Source organism: Pongo abelii, chromosome 19 (assembly GCF_028885655.2).
Source record: "Pongo abelii isolate AG06213 chromosome 19, NHGRI_mPonAbe1-v2.0_pri, whole genome shotgun sequence".
Lineage (NCBI taxonomy): Eukaryota > Metazoa > Chordata > Mammalia > Primates > Hominidae > Pongo > Pongo abelii.
The window spans coordinates 89,432,700-89,450,620 of record NC_072004.2 but is presented as its reverse complement, the minus strand read 5'-3'; the positions used below and the strand labels follow the sequence as shown (position 1 = coordinate 89,450,620).

At 50.7% G+C, this 17,921-nt stretch overlaps 1 long non-coding RNA gene across 1 annotated transcript in view; it reads left to right on the top strand.

Moving 5' to 3' along the window:
* LOC129051116 (uncharacterized) overlaps positions 1-14,710 on the top strand; it is an 80,044-nt gene extending 65,334 nt beyond the window's left edge. Inside the window, exons 4-8 of the long non-coding RNA XR_008515176.2 lie at positions 4,472-4,607; positions 5,510-5,614; positions 12,318-12,470; positions 13,748-13,845; positions 14,564-14,710. This is a non-coding gene — a long non-coding RNA (uncharacterized LOC129051116). The remainder of the gene's footprint in view (positions 1-4,471; positions 4,608-5,509; positions 5,615-12,317; positions 12,471-13,747; positions 13,846-14,563) is intronic.
* Positions 14,711-17,921: the final 3,211 nt, after the last annotated feature.

Below are 17,921 nucleotides of genomic sequence, written 5' to 3'. Positions count from 1 at the left end.
CAAGAAAGTCCAGTGGCTCACCCTGCAGGGCAGGTGGAAGCACAGTCCTCGACCGTAACCCCCTCTGTGCAGGGCTGTGTGTGCTTCCCCATTGCACCCAGCACTGTGCCCTGTCCTGCGAAAGGGCTCCAGGAGATGCTTGTCCAGCAAATGAATGAAAGATGGAGTGGATGGCCTCTCCGTGGTGCCCGTGGCTGTCCCTGGCCCATCCCTTCTTTTTCTAGCTGCACGGCCCTATTCTTAACTCCAAAGTGGAGATAGAGGAGTACCTACTGGCCGGGTGTGGTGGCTCACGCCTGTAATCCCAGCACTTTGGGAGGCTGAGGCGGGCGGATCACCAGAGGCTGGGAGTTCGAGACCAGTCTGACCAACATGGTGAAACCCCGTCTCTACTAAAAATACAAAAAATTAGCTGGGCGTGGTGGTGCATGTCTGTAATCCCAGCTACTCAGGAGGCTGAGGCAAGAGGATCACTTGAACCTGGGAGGCAGAGGTTTCAGTGACCCGAGATCGTGCCATTGCACTCCAGCCTGGGCAACAAGAGCGAAACTCCATCTAAAAAATAAAGGAGTACCTACCTCACAGTTTTTCCTGCAGGTTAATTGAAATAATGTATGTTCAAGTACCTGGCTCAGGGTAGGTAGGCGCTCAGTGAACACCCTTGGTCCTCATCCATAGCTTGTGGTTTGTCTATGCAGTGAACTTCTTTTTTTTGAGACAGAGTTTCGCTGTTGTCACCCAGGCTGGAGTGCAATGGTGTGATCTTGGCTCACGGCAACCTCTGCCTCCCAGGTTCGAGCGATTCTCCTGCCTCAGCCTCCCGAGTAGCTGGGATTACAGGTGCCCACCACCACGCCCAGCTAATTTTTTGTATTTTTAGTAGAGAGGGGGTTTCACCATGTTGGCCAGGCTGGTCTCGAACTCCTGACCTCAAGTGATCCACCCGCCTTGGCTTCCCAAAGTGTTGAGATTACAGGCGTGAGTCACCGTGCCCGGCCCTTACAGTGAACTTCTACTCAGCACCAAAACAGAACCAACAACTGATGCACAAAGGTGCCTGGATCCGTCTTAAATGTAGGTGATTAAGTGAAAGACGCTGGAATCAAAGGGCTTCCCAGTGTATATGACATGATGGCAGAGGCCAAACTATAGGGACAGAAAACAGATCAGTGGTGGCCAGGGGCTGGGAGTGGGAGGAGAGGTTGACCATAGAAGGTGCAAGGAAACTCTCTGGGGTGACGGAACTGTTCTGCGTCTTGCCTGTCTTGGTGGCCACACAACTGTATGCATTTGTGAAAACTCTCAGAACCATTCCCTTTTAGAAAGCGTGAGTTTTACTGTATGGAAATTCTACTTTAATTAAAAGAAATGAAAAAAAAAATCTATGGACCTGAAACAATGAAAAATCCAAAAGAGCCTCTCTGGCCTTTGGAAGACTTCTGTGGTTGGCTGCGTCCTGATTTCTCTCATCATCTTTGGCTCAGAAGACCACGGGCGGTGTTGGTATTTCCTGCTGTTGAGAAGACGGAGTCCAGGACACGGCTTGGCTCAGATGAATACTTCTCCGGGGAAACATTGCCAAAGTGGAAAATTCACACCTGGATACCTGAGAGTTGGCTAATGAGGGCCCAATGGTTCATGTCCGGGAAATAACTAATGGTAGCAGGATTATTGGGTTAAAAAAGCTTGTGTCCGTTAGGGAGAGGGGCGGCGTGCAGCAGAGGACACTGAGCTCATGTGGAGTGTGTGTTGGGGAGGGTGGTGAGTTCCCGGCCTGATGGATGGCTTCAGTCAAGTGGCAAACCCAAGAGCATAAAATTGCCTCCTGCAATAGGTCAGTTTCGGTTCCAGCAGGCGGCAAAGGTCCTGTTAGTGCCTCCGTCATTAAGCAATATAGACACAGGTAATTTGCTTCACTCTTCAGATGCAAAGTTAAATGGCTGATCATTATCTTATTAATGAAATCAGAGGCTGAAAATGAAGCTCCACTAGCATTTCTCCACACCAGCACTTTCTGGAGGGGTCAGATGTTCATGGCCCCTGCGGTTCACTTCCTTGACACTTTCGCTGCCATTCGAAGAGCTCATATATTTGCTCTCGGTCTCCCTGGGCCTCTGGGCAGGCAGTGGCATTCGCAGCCTGGAGGCAGAAGCTCTGTTGCTGCTGAGTCAGTGAGGCTCCTGCTAAATCCCAGCCACTGGGTGGCTGGCTCGGCACCTGGGCTGGGCTCCGGAAAGAGCCCTTTTTACCTCACAGGACTAGTTGGTTTTGGAGGCATGAAGTTTAGGTTTGGCTGAAGAGAAGAGTGGCCACGTGTTGTGGGCGTCCTTTGCATGCTGCACACTGCTGCACAGTTCACAGGTGTCATGTGAACCTTCTCATGGCAACCTTCCAACGCTGGCACTATGCCTCTCTTGACTTGATAGCTGTGCCCGTTAGGGCTTGGAAAGGGGGTGTGCTCAGCTGAATACAACATACAGCTAGAACGGACTTAAATCATTTCTTTCCTCACACAAGAATCTGGAGGCGAGTGCTCTGGGGTGGCTTCAGCAGTGCGGTGATGCCAGGGCTCTGGCCGGCCTCTTTGCAGTTTTCTCAGTCTTCCCTTTGCATTAAAAGATAGCAGTAAGCGAGGTGCAGTGGCTCACACCTGTAATCCCAGCACTTTGGGAGGCTGAGGCAGTTGGATCACGAGGTCAAGAGTTTGCGACCAGCCTGGCCAAGATGGTGAAACCCCGTCTCTACTAAAAATACAAAAACTAGCCAGACATGGTGACATGTGCCTGTAATCCCAGCTATTTGGGAGGCTGAGACAAAGAATTGCTTGAACCTGGGAGATGGAGGTTGCAGTGAGCCGAGATGGTGCCACTCCAGCCTGGGCGACAGAGTGAGACTCTGTCTCAAAAAAAAAAAAAAAAAAAGATGGCAGCAGCAGCCCCAAGCCTCTGTCTTCACCCATCCTTGTGCACAGATAGCCAGGGGCAGCAAGGGCTGCCCCCTTGCCTCCCTTCTCTCACTCTCTCCCTCGCTCTTTTAAATCAGGCGGGACAATTCATTTCTGTAGACTTCCAACAGATTCCTTGGGTCTCGTGGACCAGACTGGCCACATACTCATTTCCAGCCAAAAGGGGGCAGAGATGTGAGTCTCAGTCAAGTGGCAAAGCCAAGGGCCTCTTCTCACGTCTTTTAGGGGATGAAGTTATTGGACCTTCCTTAACATTCACAGAGCATTTCCTTGCCTATATTTCCAGGCTCTGCCTCCAGATCAGATGCAATTGTCGAGGTCCTCACCGTCAGACTCATGGGGGTATCACTGAGCATGTGTGGTGCTAAAGGCTGAGCCATCTCAGAGGCAAGGGTGTTTCTGAGCTTTAAGCAGCTTTGAGGAAGGAGAGGGAAGCAGATGGGACCAGTGAAAAACTCAGAAAGAAAAAAGCGGGCCGGGCATGGTGGCACCTGCCATTCCAGCACTTTGGGAGGCTGAGACAGGTGGATCATGAGGTCAGGAAATCGAGACCATCCTGGCTAACATGGTGAAACCCCGTCTCTACTAAAAATACAAAAAAATTAGCTGGGTGTGGTGGCACGTGCCTGTAATCTCAGCTACTCAGGAGGCTGAGGCAGGAGAATCACTTGAACCCAGGAGGCAGAGGTTGCAGTGAGCCAAGATTGTGCAACTGCACTCCAGCCTGACAACAGAGTGAGACTCCATCTCAAAGAAAAAAAAAAAAAAAAAAAAGAAAAAAGAAAGAAAGCGAATATTTACTTAGTACCTGCTCTGCCAGGCCAGATTCTTGGCACACCTCTGAGGAGAGCACTTTGGCCCCATTTACAGGTGATGAAACAGAAGCAAAGAGAAACTAAGTAACTTTCCAAAGGCTGCACAGCTGGCAAAGGGTAGAGCTGGAGGACTTGAAGCCATCTACATTAACTCCAACACCCTGGCATCCAGGCAGGCAGCATGGCCCGACGGTCTGGTCCAGAACTAGGCATGACAATAGTGTTGGATTCTCACTGTGCCTTAGCTCTCTGCTGAGCCGAGGCCAGCCTCAGTTTCCCCACCTGTGCAGAACTGGCCTGAGATTGTGCCTGATGTTTCCAGCTGTAACTCTTGCTGGCAAGGAGTTCTTCCCTCATACATGAGCAGACCAATTGGGGCTGTGGCTTCTCACTAGGAACCAGGTGGCTAGAATCTTTGGGTCACATGCTGCAGTGCTACTGGCCTTGGGAATCAGGGCTGGGTACATCTACAGGGCGGGCTGTTGAGAGGTACTGGCCAGAGCCCCAGGGAGTGTGGTCACTCAGGGGCCTTGGAGCCGTCCATTGCTGAAGGCCAGGTGATGCCCCCCATATCTGATGGAGGTCATTGGGAACCCTAGAGCCTGCCAGGAGGCTGTGACCTCTGGGACCCTCCTGGTACCACCCATTTGTCCATGGCTGGGTGCTCTTTGACTTCTGATTCCTGTTGCAGGGTCTTCTTGCTTGGTGAGCCTTGGTGGTTGGCCATCAGCTCTGGCACTGTGGGACCCACACCAGCCAGGCTAGCCTCCCATCCGCTGGACATCGTGGGAGTGCTGAGCATCAGTTCCTCCTTAGTCTTGCAACAGGTGTGTCCTGCATGTGTGGTTGTGAAACCTGCAACTATTTCCTGCATGAAAGAGTCTTCCTTTTCCTCCCCTAGACTTCCCCTCATCCTTCCTCCCTGCCTCCCCTCCCCAAGAAAAGTGCGGGCGGCTTAGGGAGTGGAGGGAAGGGGTGGCTTTGTCAAACACAGTCTGGCCACATTCTACCTGGAGTAGGCCAGGCCTCTAAGAAGAACAGCCAGGGCTCAAACCAGTTTCTCATCCTTCTCTTTCCTCTCCCCATCTGAAAGGGAAAAGAGAGGGGACCCTAGAAGTCCCAGGGGATTCCAGTCCTGCTTAGGATGATGAGCCAACAATTCATATGATAGCTATGGTCATGTGACTCATATCAGCCTCAGGTTTCTGTCCCGCTGTGCCACCTGTGAGTCATTCCTGCGAAGCCTCCAGCTCTCCATGGAGAAGGCTTTGGGCTGCCAGCAACTCCCTCACTGAGTCATCTCGCACTGCAAGTGAGGTTTTTCATGACATCCTGCTTTCCACACAGACTCTCGGAGGGCCCAGAGAGTGAGCCAAGCTGGGCTCATGCAGTTATTTTGGGTGGCTTGAGAGAGAGGGCTGAAGAGAATAATAAAAATGATAAATCACGTACAGTGGGCACTGCTTATGTGTCAGATACTGGGATTTGTACAGATTACCTCGTCTGATTGTTCTGTCTTATGAGGGAGAGTCTATTACTTAGACCATTTTACAGATGAAGATGCTGAGACTGGAGGAGGCTAAGTAACCTGCCCAAGATCCCACAATTAGCCAGGGTGGAGATGGGATTTGAGCCTCCTCCTTCTGGTAACCACTGCATGGCTTTTTCCACAATACTAGTTGCCTTTTTAAAACATTTCCAACATTCAAAGCAAGCTCTCTGTTTTCAGGATGGAACAGTTCCCAGGGCGCTGGCACTTCCATTGGCAGCAGAAGAAGAACCAAAATAGGACACACCAAATGGATCTAATTTTGCCTGAACCTCAGTCTGCAAGGTTTGGGGGTACACCCTGGGGAAGGATCAGAGCTAGGTCCAGAGGAGCCTTTGCTCTCCCTCCTTGCTCCTTCTACCTTCACCCCATTTGATGAGCTGTGCCATGTCAGGGCTTGGCTCCATAGTGCTGGTTTTAAAAAGGCGCCTCACTCATAGCTATTCAGATTTCAGAAATAAATGCTCTACACCACTGATCAAAACGCCTGGAGTCAACAGAGCCGGTGACATCTTAAGAAATGCACCCAGTACTTAAGGCTTTCATCTTAATTATACATGTTCAAATCATAGACAGATTTTCTCCTTCTGGTCCTGAATATCAGAGCTGCCAAATCCAATTGAATCATCTTCTTTTAAATGCATTTTGCAGTATGTGTTTCGCCGTTTTCCCAATTTCCATTGTAAACGAGCACCAGAATTGTGCTAAGGGCCCTTTTCTTACAGGCTGCATTATTCAACCAGCAAATGAAGAAAGGAAAGTGCTGATTGCAAAAGAATTAAAAAATGGTCCCAGGCGGCCTCTGGGTTTGGCTAGGGCTGGGTGCAGCCAGGCCCAGGAACTATCTTTGTTAAGGGGTTTGGATCCTCTTACCCCATGCAGGGACAGAGAGAGGAAGGTATTTCTTCTAGGAGGGCATAGCCATTCTGAATGAGCCAACTCTGAGGCTGGCTTCCAGGGCTGGGCAGGAAGGAGAGCCGTGGATGTCTGCAGGCCCGTTGTCATTGTATCACCACTGTCGTCAGCGTACAAGCCACACACTGTAACTTTTGGGGCATCCTGGTTCAGAAGCCTGGGGAATGTGGCTGTGGATCCCCCGGGGAATGCCTTCTCATGGGCTGTACTCACCATCAGTGCCCTTATCCACCAGCTGTGCCCACTGGTTCCATCTCCCCTGGGGTGAGAATGGGAGGTGATGGACTCTTAGACTTAGGGTAGTGACAGTAGCTGGTGGTGGAGGAGCAAGCCAGGAACCCAATGCCTGGAATTCTGCTGAGGTTTGTCTTTCATTTCTCACTTTCCGTCCTCTTTCTGCTCAGGCGGAACTCCATTATCAGCACACACTGTGGTTCTTTGCCTGTGTGGTGTGGTCTGCGTTCTCCTTTCCAATCACTTTCCACTTGTTGGTTTCGCTAAAGGCCAAAGCCCAGTGCAGTTATCAGAGCAGAGGTCTTTGGGCCCATTTTACAGAGGAGAATGTGCCTTTGGGTCGGACAAGGCTCTGGATCCCAGCTGTCCCCTTAGGCAAACCAATTAACGTCTCTATTCCTCAGGCTGCTAATCTGTAAAGTGGGGGTAGAGACGATGCAGAGATTAAATGGATTCGCCCTTGTAAGGCGCCCAGGGTAGCGACTGGCAAAGAGTGAGTGCTCAATCAGTGTTAGCTCTTGTCACAAGCTCTTGGGACATCACACAGTGTGGTGGGGGCAGAGCTGAGGATAGAGCCCAGCTGTCCTGCACTCAGGCAAGGCTAACTTGTATTTTTAGTAGAGAAGGGGTTTTGCCATGTTGGCCAGGCTGGTCTCGAGCTCCTGATCTCAGGTGATCTGCCTGCCTTGGCCTCCCAAAGTATTGGGATGAAAGGCGTGAGCCACCGCACCTGGCCCATTCTATGTTGTTTAATCCACATTTTTTGTTTGCTTGATTCAAGGGCAGAGAAAAGTAAAAGCTGAGACTTTAATAAACTCGAAAAGTTACATAGTAAGTAGCAGAACCAGGAACTTAACTAGCTCCCATTTAGCTCTTTTATATTTAACCACCTCAGGGCAGCACCACTGAGCCACTCTACAGTTAAGGACCAGGCTGATCCTGCTGGGCCTGAACTGCTACCAAGTTGCCCCCACTGCGTCACTCTCTCCTCACCTCCCCAGCTAAGTAAATGTCAGCCAGGGCTTAGGCTTGAAACATTGGCATGAGTATCTCTTTCTCTACATTTATTATTTAAAAACACACGCACAGTTGCAGAGAGGGAGCAATTGAGCCCTGAGGTTGTGGTTTTTTCAGGGGTGTGTGACTTCCATCCCTCCATCCCCCCCCCATATCACCTCATCCAGAGCCTTGCACATAGCAGGGTTCAATGTGTCTGTCAAATGATTGAATGTAGCAGCCACAGCTGATCAGAGGGCTGGGGGAGCCCTGTGAAGCACCCCCAAACCTGCCCTGGAAGCAGTGGGCAGGCTCAGCTACATAGTTGGTAGAGCCCAGTTTAAAATGGGGCCGGGTGTGGTGGCTCACGCCTGTAATCCCAGGACTTTAGGAGGCCAACGCGGGAGGATCACTTGAGGTCAGGAGTTTGAGACCAACCTGGCCAACATAGTGAAACCCTGACTCTACTAAAAAAAAATTAAAAAATTAGCTGGGCATGATGGCACACACCTGAAATCCCAGCTACCTGGGAGGCTAAGGCAGGAGAATCGCTTGAACCTGGGAGGCGGAGGTTACAGTAAGCTGAGACTGGGCCACTGCATTCCAGCCTGGGCAATAGAGTGAGACTTGGTCTCAATAAAAACCAACAAAACAAAACAAAACAAACAAACAAAAATAAAAAATAAATAAAATGAAAATGTAGGGATCCTTACTCAAAAAGGAAAAAAAAAAAAAAGCTTGTTCCTCTTACCATCTTTCTCTTCTACCCATCATGATGTTTATATTTGTTGTAAGTTTCCCTCCTTCAGTATGGGGATATCTGTGGGGTGACTGCAGATGCCCACAGATGCTTGGGGCCCCACTTCACAATTTGGTCCATGGGGTACACACCTCCGCAGTGACCCTCTGGCACCCCAGTTTGCCACAGGGGGATGGCAGGGCAGCAGCAGTTGCTGAGGAGGTGGAGTTAGCAGCTGAGAATCATCCCAAGGAGGTGTGGAAACAGAGGGAGGGGCCACCACCCAGGGGCCCCAAGCCCCCAAGAATGCTCCATTGTCCCATCTGACTTCACTTACTAATCACGAGTTCAAAGATAGATAGATAGATAGATAGATAGATAGTTTTTATTTTGTTTGGTTTTTTTTTTTTTTGAGACAGAGTCTCAATCTGTTGCCCAGGCTGGAGTGCAGTGGCAAGATCTCGGCTCACTGCAACCTCCGCCTCCCAGGTTCATGCCATTCACCTGCCTTAGACTCCCGAATAGCTGGGGCTATAGGCACCCGCCACCACGACTGGCTTTTTTTTTTTTTTTTTTTTTTTTTTTGTATTTTTTAGTAGAGACGGGTTTTCACCATGTTAGCCAGGATGGTCTCGATCTCCTGACCTCATGATCCGCCCGCCTCGGCCTCCCAAAGTGCTGGGATTACAGGTGTAAGCCACCGCGCCCGGCCTTTTTTTTTTTTAATTTTTTTTTTTTTGAGGCGGAGTTTCGTTCTTGTTGCCCAGGCTGGAGTGCAGTGGCACAATCTCAGCTCACTGAAACCTCTGCCTCCCGCACTCAAGCGATTCTCCTGCCTCAGCCTCCTGAGCAGCTGGGATTACAGGCACGCGCCACCATGCCTGGCTAATTTTTGTATTTTTAGTAGAGACAGGGTTTCGCCATGTTGGCCAGGCTGGTCTCGAACTCCTGACCCCAGGTGATCTGCTTGCCTCAGCCTTTCAAAGTGCTGGGATTACAGTTGTGAGCCACCGTGCCCGGCCTTAAACATAAAATTATCAAGTTTTAAGAAGGTGACTTCAAAGGATCAAACTCCAAGCATGGGGCCCCCTCTGACTGCAGACCCTGGGTGATACTGCGTTGGTCACATGATCAGGAAGCCGGCCTGGGCAATGAGTCTTGGAGTGTGGATACTTTAGGAGGTGTGTGTGTGTGTCACTCTTTCTCCCTGGCTACTTGGCAGTTGGCATTTCTTTGCACACACAAGATTCCCTGGGTTACTCCCACTGGCTCAGTGCCCAGGAGATTCAGTCTTCTGGTCTGTGGAGGTGCAGCTATCTCTAGGCAACACACACACATCCTCCCAGCCCCTAGCGTGGGAACTCAGGAAGGCCCCTCCCTCCCGAGCTCTGCCCAGGCCCTGGGCTCAGAGCTGCCTGATGCTCTGTGGCATTTACACTGTGTGGGGATGAGTAGATAAAGGTGCTAATAAGAGTGCTAATTAATTGCAGCAAGCTTTATAGCGTTGCTGTCTTAATGTTGAAAGAAAAAGGCATTTACAGTTTTCTCCCTTCCATTCGCTCTTCTGTACAGTTATTTCATCTGCCATAGAGAATATGCAGATCACTAATAATTATTGAATCTGATCATCATTAGCCTCTGAGCTCCAAGGAGCATGTGCAGCACATTCTTGACTCCTGCCCTCGGTCACAGAGTTCAGGGATGGACGGGAGGCAGAGGAGGGACGATGACCCGCTTTCTCAGGGGATCAGAGAAGACTTGATGTTCCTATTCTGACCTCTTACCTTTTACTAGAAAGAAGATCTTGCTCCTGCTTTCCTGTGCATAGCTATATATAAGACTTCCAGGGTCAGCCAGGTGTGGTGGCTCACGCCTATAATCCCAGAACTTTGGGAGGCCGAGGTGGGTGGATCACTTGAGGCCAGGAGTTTGAGACCAGCCTGGCCAACATGATGAAACTCTATCTCTACTAAAAATATAAAAATTAGCTGGGTGTGATGGCATGCATCTGTAATCCCAGCTACTCGGAAGGCTGAGACAGGAGAATTGCTTGAATTCGGGAGGCTGAGGTTGCAGTGAGCTGAGATGGCAACATTGCACTCCAGCCTGGGCTACAGAGCAAGAATCCATCTCAACCAAAAAAAGAAAAAAGAAAAAAATACTTCCAGGGTCACTTTGTGTATGTATTGGAGGTGGGAAATCACCTATGAAAATATCTATTAGATCTGCTTTCATATCTAAAAGCTTATTCTAGAGAGACTCGAGTTCTGTTTCAGGTGTAGTTAATGACCCAAAGGCCCAGGGCCCAGGTGAAGAAAATCTAGGTATGCTGTTGGGGAGGAGAGAATAGGGTCAAAGATAAGCATAAGCTCCTTTTGATTTAGTCAGGGCCCTGCAGGAAGCAGCTGGCACATTCAAAGGCTTAAGGGAAAAGTTTATTAAGAGGACGAATTTAGAAGTCTAGGTAGGCATATTAACTGTGTCCTAGCTTCTGTACACTTAGTGCTTTAATATCAGCCCTGCACCCATAGGCTGCACATGTCTGAGCAACTGGATGATGCTCGAGTCGTTTTTTTTTTTGCTTTTTTTTTTTTGAGTTGGAGTCTAGCTCTGTCTCTAGGCTGGAGTACAGTGGCATGATCTCGGCTCACTGCAACCTCTGCCTCCTAGGTTCAAGTGATTCTCCTGCCTCAGCCTCCTGAGTAGCTGGGACTACAGGCGTGCACCACCACGCCCAGTTAATTTTTTTGTATTTTTAGTAGAGATGGGGTTTCACCATGTTGGCCAGGATGGTCTTGAACTCCTGACCTCATGATCCACCCACCTCAGCCTCCCAGAGTGCTGGGATTACAGGTGTGAGCCGCTGTGCCCAGCTGTTGCCCGAATCCTCTTGCCTCGGACTCCTGCCTTCCTCTTTCCCTCCCGCACCCACTTCCTCGGGAGGAATCTTCTTGGGAGGCAGTGTATGTGAACCCTTCAAATACAAACCAACTGATCCAGAGTCTACGCCCTCAATTCCGTCCCTTGCTGGGCTCTCACACTCTGACCACATCTGCCTGCACTAAACACCCCAGGGCTAGGTGCCAGACATCTAGGGATGGCTCCGATGCCTCAGAGTCCACTGAAATTACACTCACCAGTGCTACACCTGCCCACTGTGCCTTGCTCATTTCATCCCAAGGAACCACAGTGAAGGCTCTTGCCCATGGTTGTCGCCTTCCTCTGTCTCAAAACCAGCCTGTTGCCTTTCCATGTGGCCCCTGTGAGTACCATAGACAGCCTTTTCAGTGGCAGTTTTCTGCTGATCTGTTGACCTTGCAGCACCTAAATAGTAAAACCCATTAGACAGCAGGGCTGAGGGAAACGAGGAGAATGAGACATCCAGGGAGTAGCTGTTGTGCTGAATCCCTATTAATTCCAGTGGGGATGGCACCAGGTTCAAGATACCAAAGAAGAGACCCAGAGCCAGCAGATGAGACATGGGGCTTTACTGGAGGCTTACATACAGGGGAGGGTTCAATGGCAGTGAGCCCAACAGGATGAAGCACATAGTTCAGTGGCTGTGGGCTGGGCAGGAGAACCATCACAGCTTACAAAACATGCAGTTTACATGGCATTTTTACTTAGCACCCTCCCCTAACCATCTCCACCTGGGCATCTTCACTTAACCCAAAACCATGGGCCTCGATCCCCTGTATGGCCTGTGTTCCACAGACTGGCTGGGGGCTCAGATGTTCCTCATAGATAAGGAATGACTCTCTGGGTTGGCCCCTCGTGGATTCCTTAGCTTGGAATTCTGAGCGTGCATTCAGGTGCACCTGCCATACGGGGCCATTCTTGAGGTGTGATCAAGTTATTACCATCAGATGCATCTACTAAACCGTAGCCAGGAAGCCACTGTGCCCCTTAGGCCTGACCAGGCAAGAGGAGGGAGCCAAGTTAATAGAGCCCGGCATAGAGCTTAGCCTTGGAGGGAGGTGCCCAGCAGATGTGGCCAGAAGGAGAAGAGCAGAGCCATTGAAGGGGCTTCAGTTTGAAGCCCGTTAGGGAGAGAGTCAGGAATACCTTCCCCAGCATTTCTCTCTTCCTGCCTCCCATCTCCAGGTGGGGGCTTCCATCGGCTGGATCCCACCAGACACCACAGGACAGTTCCTGGAGCCCCAGCAGAGTGGCGAGTGGAGGACTGATCCGCTGGGGAATGGAGTTGCATCAGAAGATATGGAACCATTGAGAGGACCTTTCTTGGTGAATGGCCAGGTGCTTTAGACATGGGTGGGGTGACCCAGAAGACTCCATGCTCTACGTGGAGGCCCAGGAGCCTCCACGTTGGTGCCTGGGAAAGATCAATACAGGGTGGGTGGGTCTCAGAGTGGGATAGACCAGCATCTCTCAAACCTGTACTGTGGATACAAATCCTCCCAGGAGTCTTGCTAAAATTCAGATTCTGACTGAGGGGCTTGGGGTGGGGTGTGAGATGCTGCATTTCTTACAAACTCCCAGGTGATGCCCGTGCAGCCAATCCATGGATCACACACTGAGTAGCCAGCCAGCTGAAGGTGGCCTGTGTCTCTCTTCCCCTCTGCTTATGGGGACTGGGTTTGTCACGCTGTCCCAGTCACTCATTTCTCTCTGACATATCCTCCCCAGCTCTTTTCCATCTGTTCATTGCTCCTGAGTGTCTCTGAAATTTATTTTTCTTCTTCCACCTCAGGTGAGGGTAGATAAAAGCATTTCTTACCATCTGGCCAGAAATCCACTTCCCTAAGATAGCCTGACCTGGGGTAACTTAAAACTTAAAAAAAAAAAAGAAAGAAAGAAAAGAAGTTTAATTGGCAGCAATTAACACAAACAGATTGGCTTGACACAGCTGCAATGATCAGTTTTCTCTTCTCACCCTGAGTCTGCAGTTCATTTCTCCCTTTGCCAAAGACAGACCCGGGAAGGATTTTTGAGAAGCTGGTGGTCCCCACCCAGCTTGGGTGGGCTCTGTGGGTCCCTGACTGATAGTTGCCTTTGCAGTCGGGGGCTGGGGTGTGGAAGGACTAGGCAGAGGAGGGAGCTGCCATGTTACTGAGCCTCTGCTCTATGCCAGGCTCCATGCCAAGGTCAGCATTTGTTAACAGTTTCACCATCAGCCTGCAGTGGCACTAGTAAAGCCATTGTTATGGAGGAGGAATTGAGGCTTGGCTAGGTGTCATGGCAAAGCTGGACTTGGTTTTGTGTCTGATTCTTAATGTTCATTGTTCACTACCCTGTATGGCTTCCAAACAGGACCAAGGGTTGGGCGAGTAAGGCATTCCCCTTGGGCACTAGATTTGGGAGGTGGATTTTTTAAAAACTAGGTAATCAAGATATACAATATTAAAATCAAAATTCAAAGCTCCTCAATCCACAATGAAAAAAATATGCAAATTTTTAAATAAAGACAGAGTCCCATAGGGCTAGGACTAGAGTGAGAGGCGGAGGGCAGGGCTGGGTCTGGTCTTTATTTAACATTTGGACGTTTTGTTTATCATGGATTTTTCTTTTCTCAGGCCCATTCTGCACAGGTGCGGAAACTGAGTTTACCCTGTAAATGGGGGCAAAGATGTTTTCCTTGGAGGTGTGCAAAGAACCCGGCCTGGCAGGGCAGGTACTAAGCGAGCATTAGCCCTCTTTGCTTCCTTTCCTTTCCCTGACTTCCTCTCTCTTCCCATCTGGCTTACTCTCCTTCCTCAAAGCTGCTTAAAACTTAGCTCCCACCTGGGCCTCTGGGAAGGTGCTGCTTTAGCAGGGATTCCCTGTGAGTCTGACATTGAGGACCCTGGCAAGTGCATCTGCTGGGGAGACAAACTTGGCAAATACGCTGAGTTTTGGGGGGCGCCCCCTTAAATTTGGAGGCAAATTCTTCACTGGCCTTACCCTAGTTTACCCAGCTTTTCTTCAAAAGCATAGGGAAATCTTTACCCTGTCCCTTTCCCACCTGCCCTGCCGGCCTCCCTGGTTGAACTGGAGGGAAGTGGGGGGTTGAACAGTGTTGTTAGAGGCTTGGGGAGGGGAGGAGAGGAACCAGGACCCCTTGTAGATGCCTAATGGTGTTCACATTTTGAGATCCAATATTGCCTCCTCTACAAACGGAGAAGCTGGAATGCTCGGTGCCTTTAACACCTTTGAATGATGTAATTTCTTCCAGATGTGGGTGGGGGGATGCTCCCAAATGGCCCTGCTTTCAGGCTTTATTCATGAGTTAGTGGTGGGCAGGGGGCAGGGTCTGGGTTTACTATGCTTAGGGCACTGGGTGAGAGGAATACCACATGGACCCTCGGCCCTCCTGGGGTCACCTGGCCTGACTCCTTCTCCCATCCTCCCAGGTGTGCCTTTGGGAAGGGTCTCCTCCACCCACTGTGCAACCACCCGACCTGTGGCTTGGAGCAGGCCCTCCCTGGCCAGCAGCTCTGTTCCTGCTGAGTGAAAAGGAAGGAGCACTTGGCTCTGCCTCCAGGAGGTGCATGAAGATTAATTAGGTAAGTCTGTAAAGAATCTGGAAGTGAGAAGCGTGGCCCGTGTCTTTCTCCAGGGACAAGATATTTCAACGGGGTGGGGAGAATTCCCTGACCTTGGCCAAGGTTCCTGGGGCTCAGCCCTGGGAGGGGACTGTCCCTCTGTCCCTGCCTTGCTCTCCTCGGTCTCCCAAACCCAGGGTGATCCTTTCCCTCTGTCTCCTTTCCCAGCAAATCAATTTGGGCAGGGAAAGGAACAAGGCTATTAAAGTTAACACCCACTCCACCCGACAGTCGCTGGGTCTTCGCTATGCATCATTCCTAATTAATTAAAAAGTAATTACTTATGGATCTGACTTTCATTATTTACACCCCCCGGGCTGTGAGGATATTACTTTCCTCAGTCCCTCTGGTTCCCTAAGCTGCTCTGGCGCCAGCAATTGCAGCGGCAAGTGTGACTAGGTCCAGTCACACACAGAAGCATGTGATTTAAGTAAGGGGATTTAAATCCCCATTAAGGGGGATTTAAGTCCCCATCAGAGGCCGTGCATCTGTAGCCCCTGCTGACGGCCCAGGAGGGGACTCTGAGGAGGTAGAGATACCCTGGTCTGCTCCATGTGGCAGGTTAACCCTATGAAGATTGGAGCCGCCTCCAAACCTTGCTGCTCATTGTGTGGCCATCAACCAGCATCCATATCATCTGGCTGCTTATTAGAAATGCAGATGCTCAATCTCCAGCCGAGATCTGCTGAATCAGAATCTGCATTTTAACAGCATCCCCCCAGGCCCCGGCAGCACATTCGAGTGTGAGAAGCGCTGCCCCAGTGGCCAGAAGCAAAACCTATCACACCGGCACCGACTCTCCTGGGTTCTGCGCACAGCTGGGCAGGTTTTATTCTGCACTGCACCTGGGCCCCGACTATGCGGAGGGGGGTGGGGGGTGGGGGTGGGGGGGCTTCCTAGCCTGCTCCCCCACCATTTAGTCTTCTTCAATGGCTTTCCTGCTCTGGAAAGTTATTTATTCAGGGCTGTATCTGCTCCCTCTTGTCTGAGGTGTCTAATCTGGTAAATGAATCCAGGCTAATTACCCATGGGTGTGTGGGTGATATGTTTCACTCCTCCTGGCCTGTAACAAAGTTGCAACATAAAAGGGCATTGGATGCCTGAGGTTTTGTCTAAGGCTCATGAACTGTGTGCATTTGGAGAGGTGATTTCTCTGGGCTTCCTTTCCTCAATGGGAGATGCGGATGCTCCCAGTCTTAGAGCAGCTGTGAAGAGTGACCGGGCACAGGGCAGACACAGTTCAGTGGTTATCATCATCGTTGCTCAACCTGAGGCTCAGCCCCAAAGTCTCCGCAAGCTGACTGGGGTACACCTGGACCTGGGACACGGTGTCTGGGGAAGGTCTATTATTTTTCTGCATTTGAGGCTGGAGTCTTCTGGGCAGAGATGGGGGCCTTGGGGAACTCTCTAGGCAGGTCTAGAGTGCCATGAATTTCTCTAACAGAGGAAGAGGATTGAGGCTTGCCGAGTAATGGACTTGGGGTTTAAGATGGAGCCAGACATTCCATCCCGTTCTCCTGTCTCTGCTACTTGAGGTGCTGGGAGGATGAAAGGTGGAGTATGCTGTGGGTCTTGGCAGTCACCCTGCCTTGAGCAGGGACTATGAACGTTTTCAGAAGGGGGGTCCGAATGTTGTCAGACTCGTAACACTGGCCTCACCAGGGAGGTGGCAGCCACAGCCGCCCAGTTGCCTCTGCCTTTACCAGTGGATTTGTCTTAGTGTTTAACAGTGCATTAGAGATGAGCATAACAGGAGCTGGGGAGAGCATGGGATGGTCCAGCAGAGGAAGGTGGCAGCAGACCAGCGGGATGATGGAGGCAGGAGGGGGAAAGGAAAGACAGTCACGTCTGCAGGTGAGTCTCACTGTTTGTTTGTTTGTTTATTGAGACAGAGTCTCTGTCACCCAGGCTGGAGTACAGTGGCGCCATCTCGGCTTACTGCAACCTCTGCCTCCCGGGTTCAAGCAATTCTCCTGCTTCAGTCTCCCGAGTAGCTGGGATTACAGGTGCGTGCCACCACGCCCCCAGATAATTTTTGTATTTTTGTATTTTTTTTTTTTTTTAAGTAGAGATGGGGTTTCACTATGTTGGCCAGGCTGGTCTTGAACTCCTGACCTCAGGTGATCCACCTACCTCTGCCTCCCAAAGTGCTGGGATTACAGGCATGAGTCACTGTGCCTGGCTGAGTCTCACAGTTTAGACCACGGACCCTGGGATGGGGCTTGGTATGCGGAGGAGGGAATCAACCTCAACAAAGCTGAGTCTGCAAATGTTGTGTGAGAAGGTGTGACTCCAGCCTTGCCCTTCCCCGCCCGGCCTCTGGCCCTTTGTGTGCTGCTATCCAACTCCAGTGACATTGCTCAGCCATCACTGGCATAGGCAGGCCACACCTGTGGTCACCACACCAGCTGCTCTCCACTTCCAGAGTTCTGAGGATGGGGACCCATCTTTTTTCCCCACAACTTTCTCCCTTTCTTCTCCGGATCACACAGGAAAGGCTAACATTGATGTTAATTGGAGTGTTGTTTTCACTGGAGTGGAAGGCTCACACTGTCTGGGTTTGGTTCTTTGTATGTTCCGCTCCCCTATCCCAGGGAGTCGTTCTGCCTGTTTGTCTTAGGGAAATTGCAGGGCTGAGGTAGAAGCTGTAGAGTCCAACTCACTCCTCCTGACTCCTGTGAAAGGATCGGCTCACGGAGGACGTGGTGCTGGGTGGCTGAGATTGGGAAGAGAGAGGGCTGAGGCTTTGCAGGGACAGAGATAAAAGTGGAGAAAGAAGAGATTCTCCCAGAATAGGAAGGAGATGGCCCCCACCCCTTGGTTCGGCAGCTGGCTCCCCTGAGATGCCCAGGGGGTAGGGGTTGCGGAAAGTGGGGTGGAGGGCAGGTACCAGGGTTCCCCCTCAACATAGTCTAAGCCTTAACCTAGCACAGATGCTGAAGAGCTGCTGGACATCCAGGACCAGTATAGACCACAGACAGGCTCCCCAGGAGTTTTACTTTGCAGGGATGTCTCTCTCCTTCAATATGACCCTGGGGAGGGAGCCCCAACATTGAACGGGATTGTTTCTTGCCATCCCCATGGGATGAAGCTTGGAGTCAGATTGAATTTGACTTAAAGAAAATAAAGTCATGCACCATTTCTTGCACCCTTGAGATGTTGATTG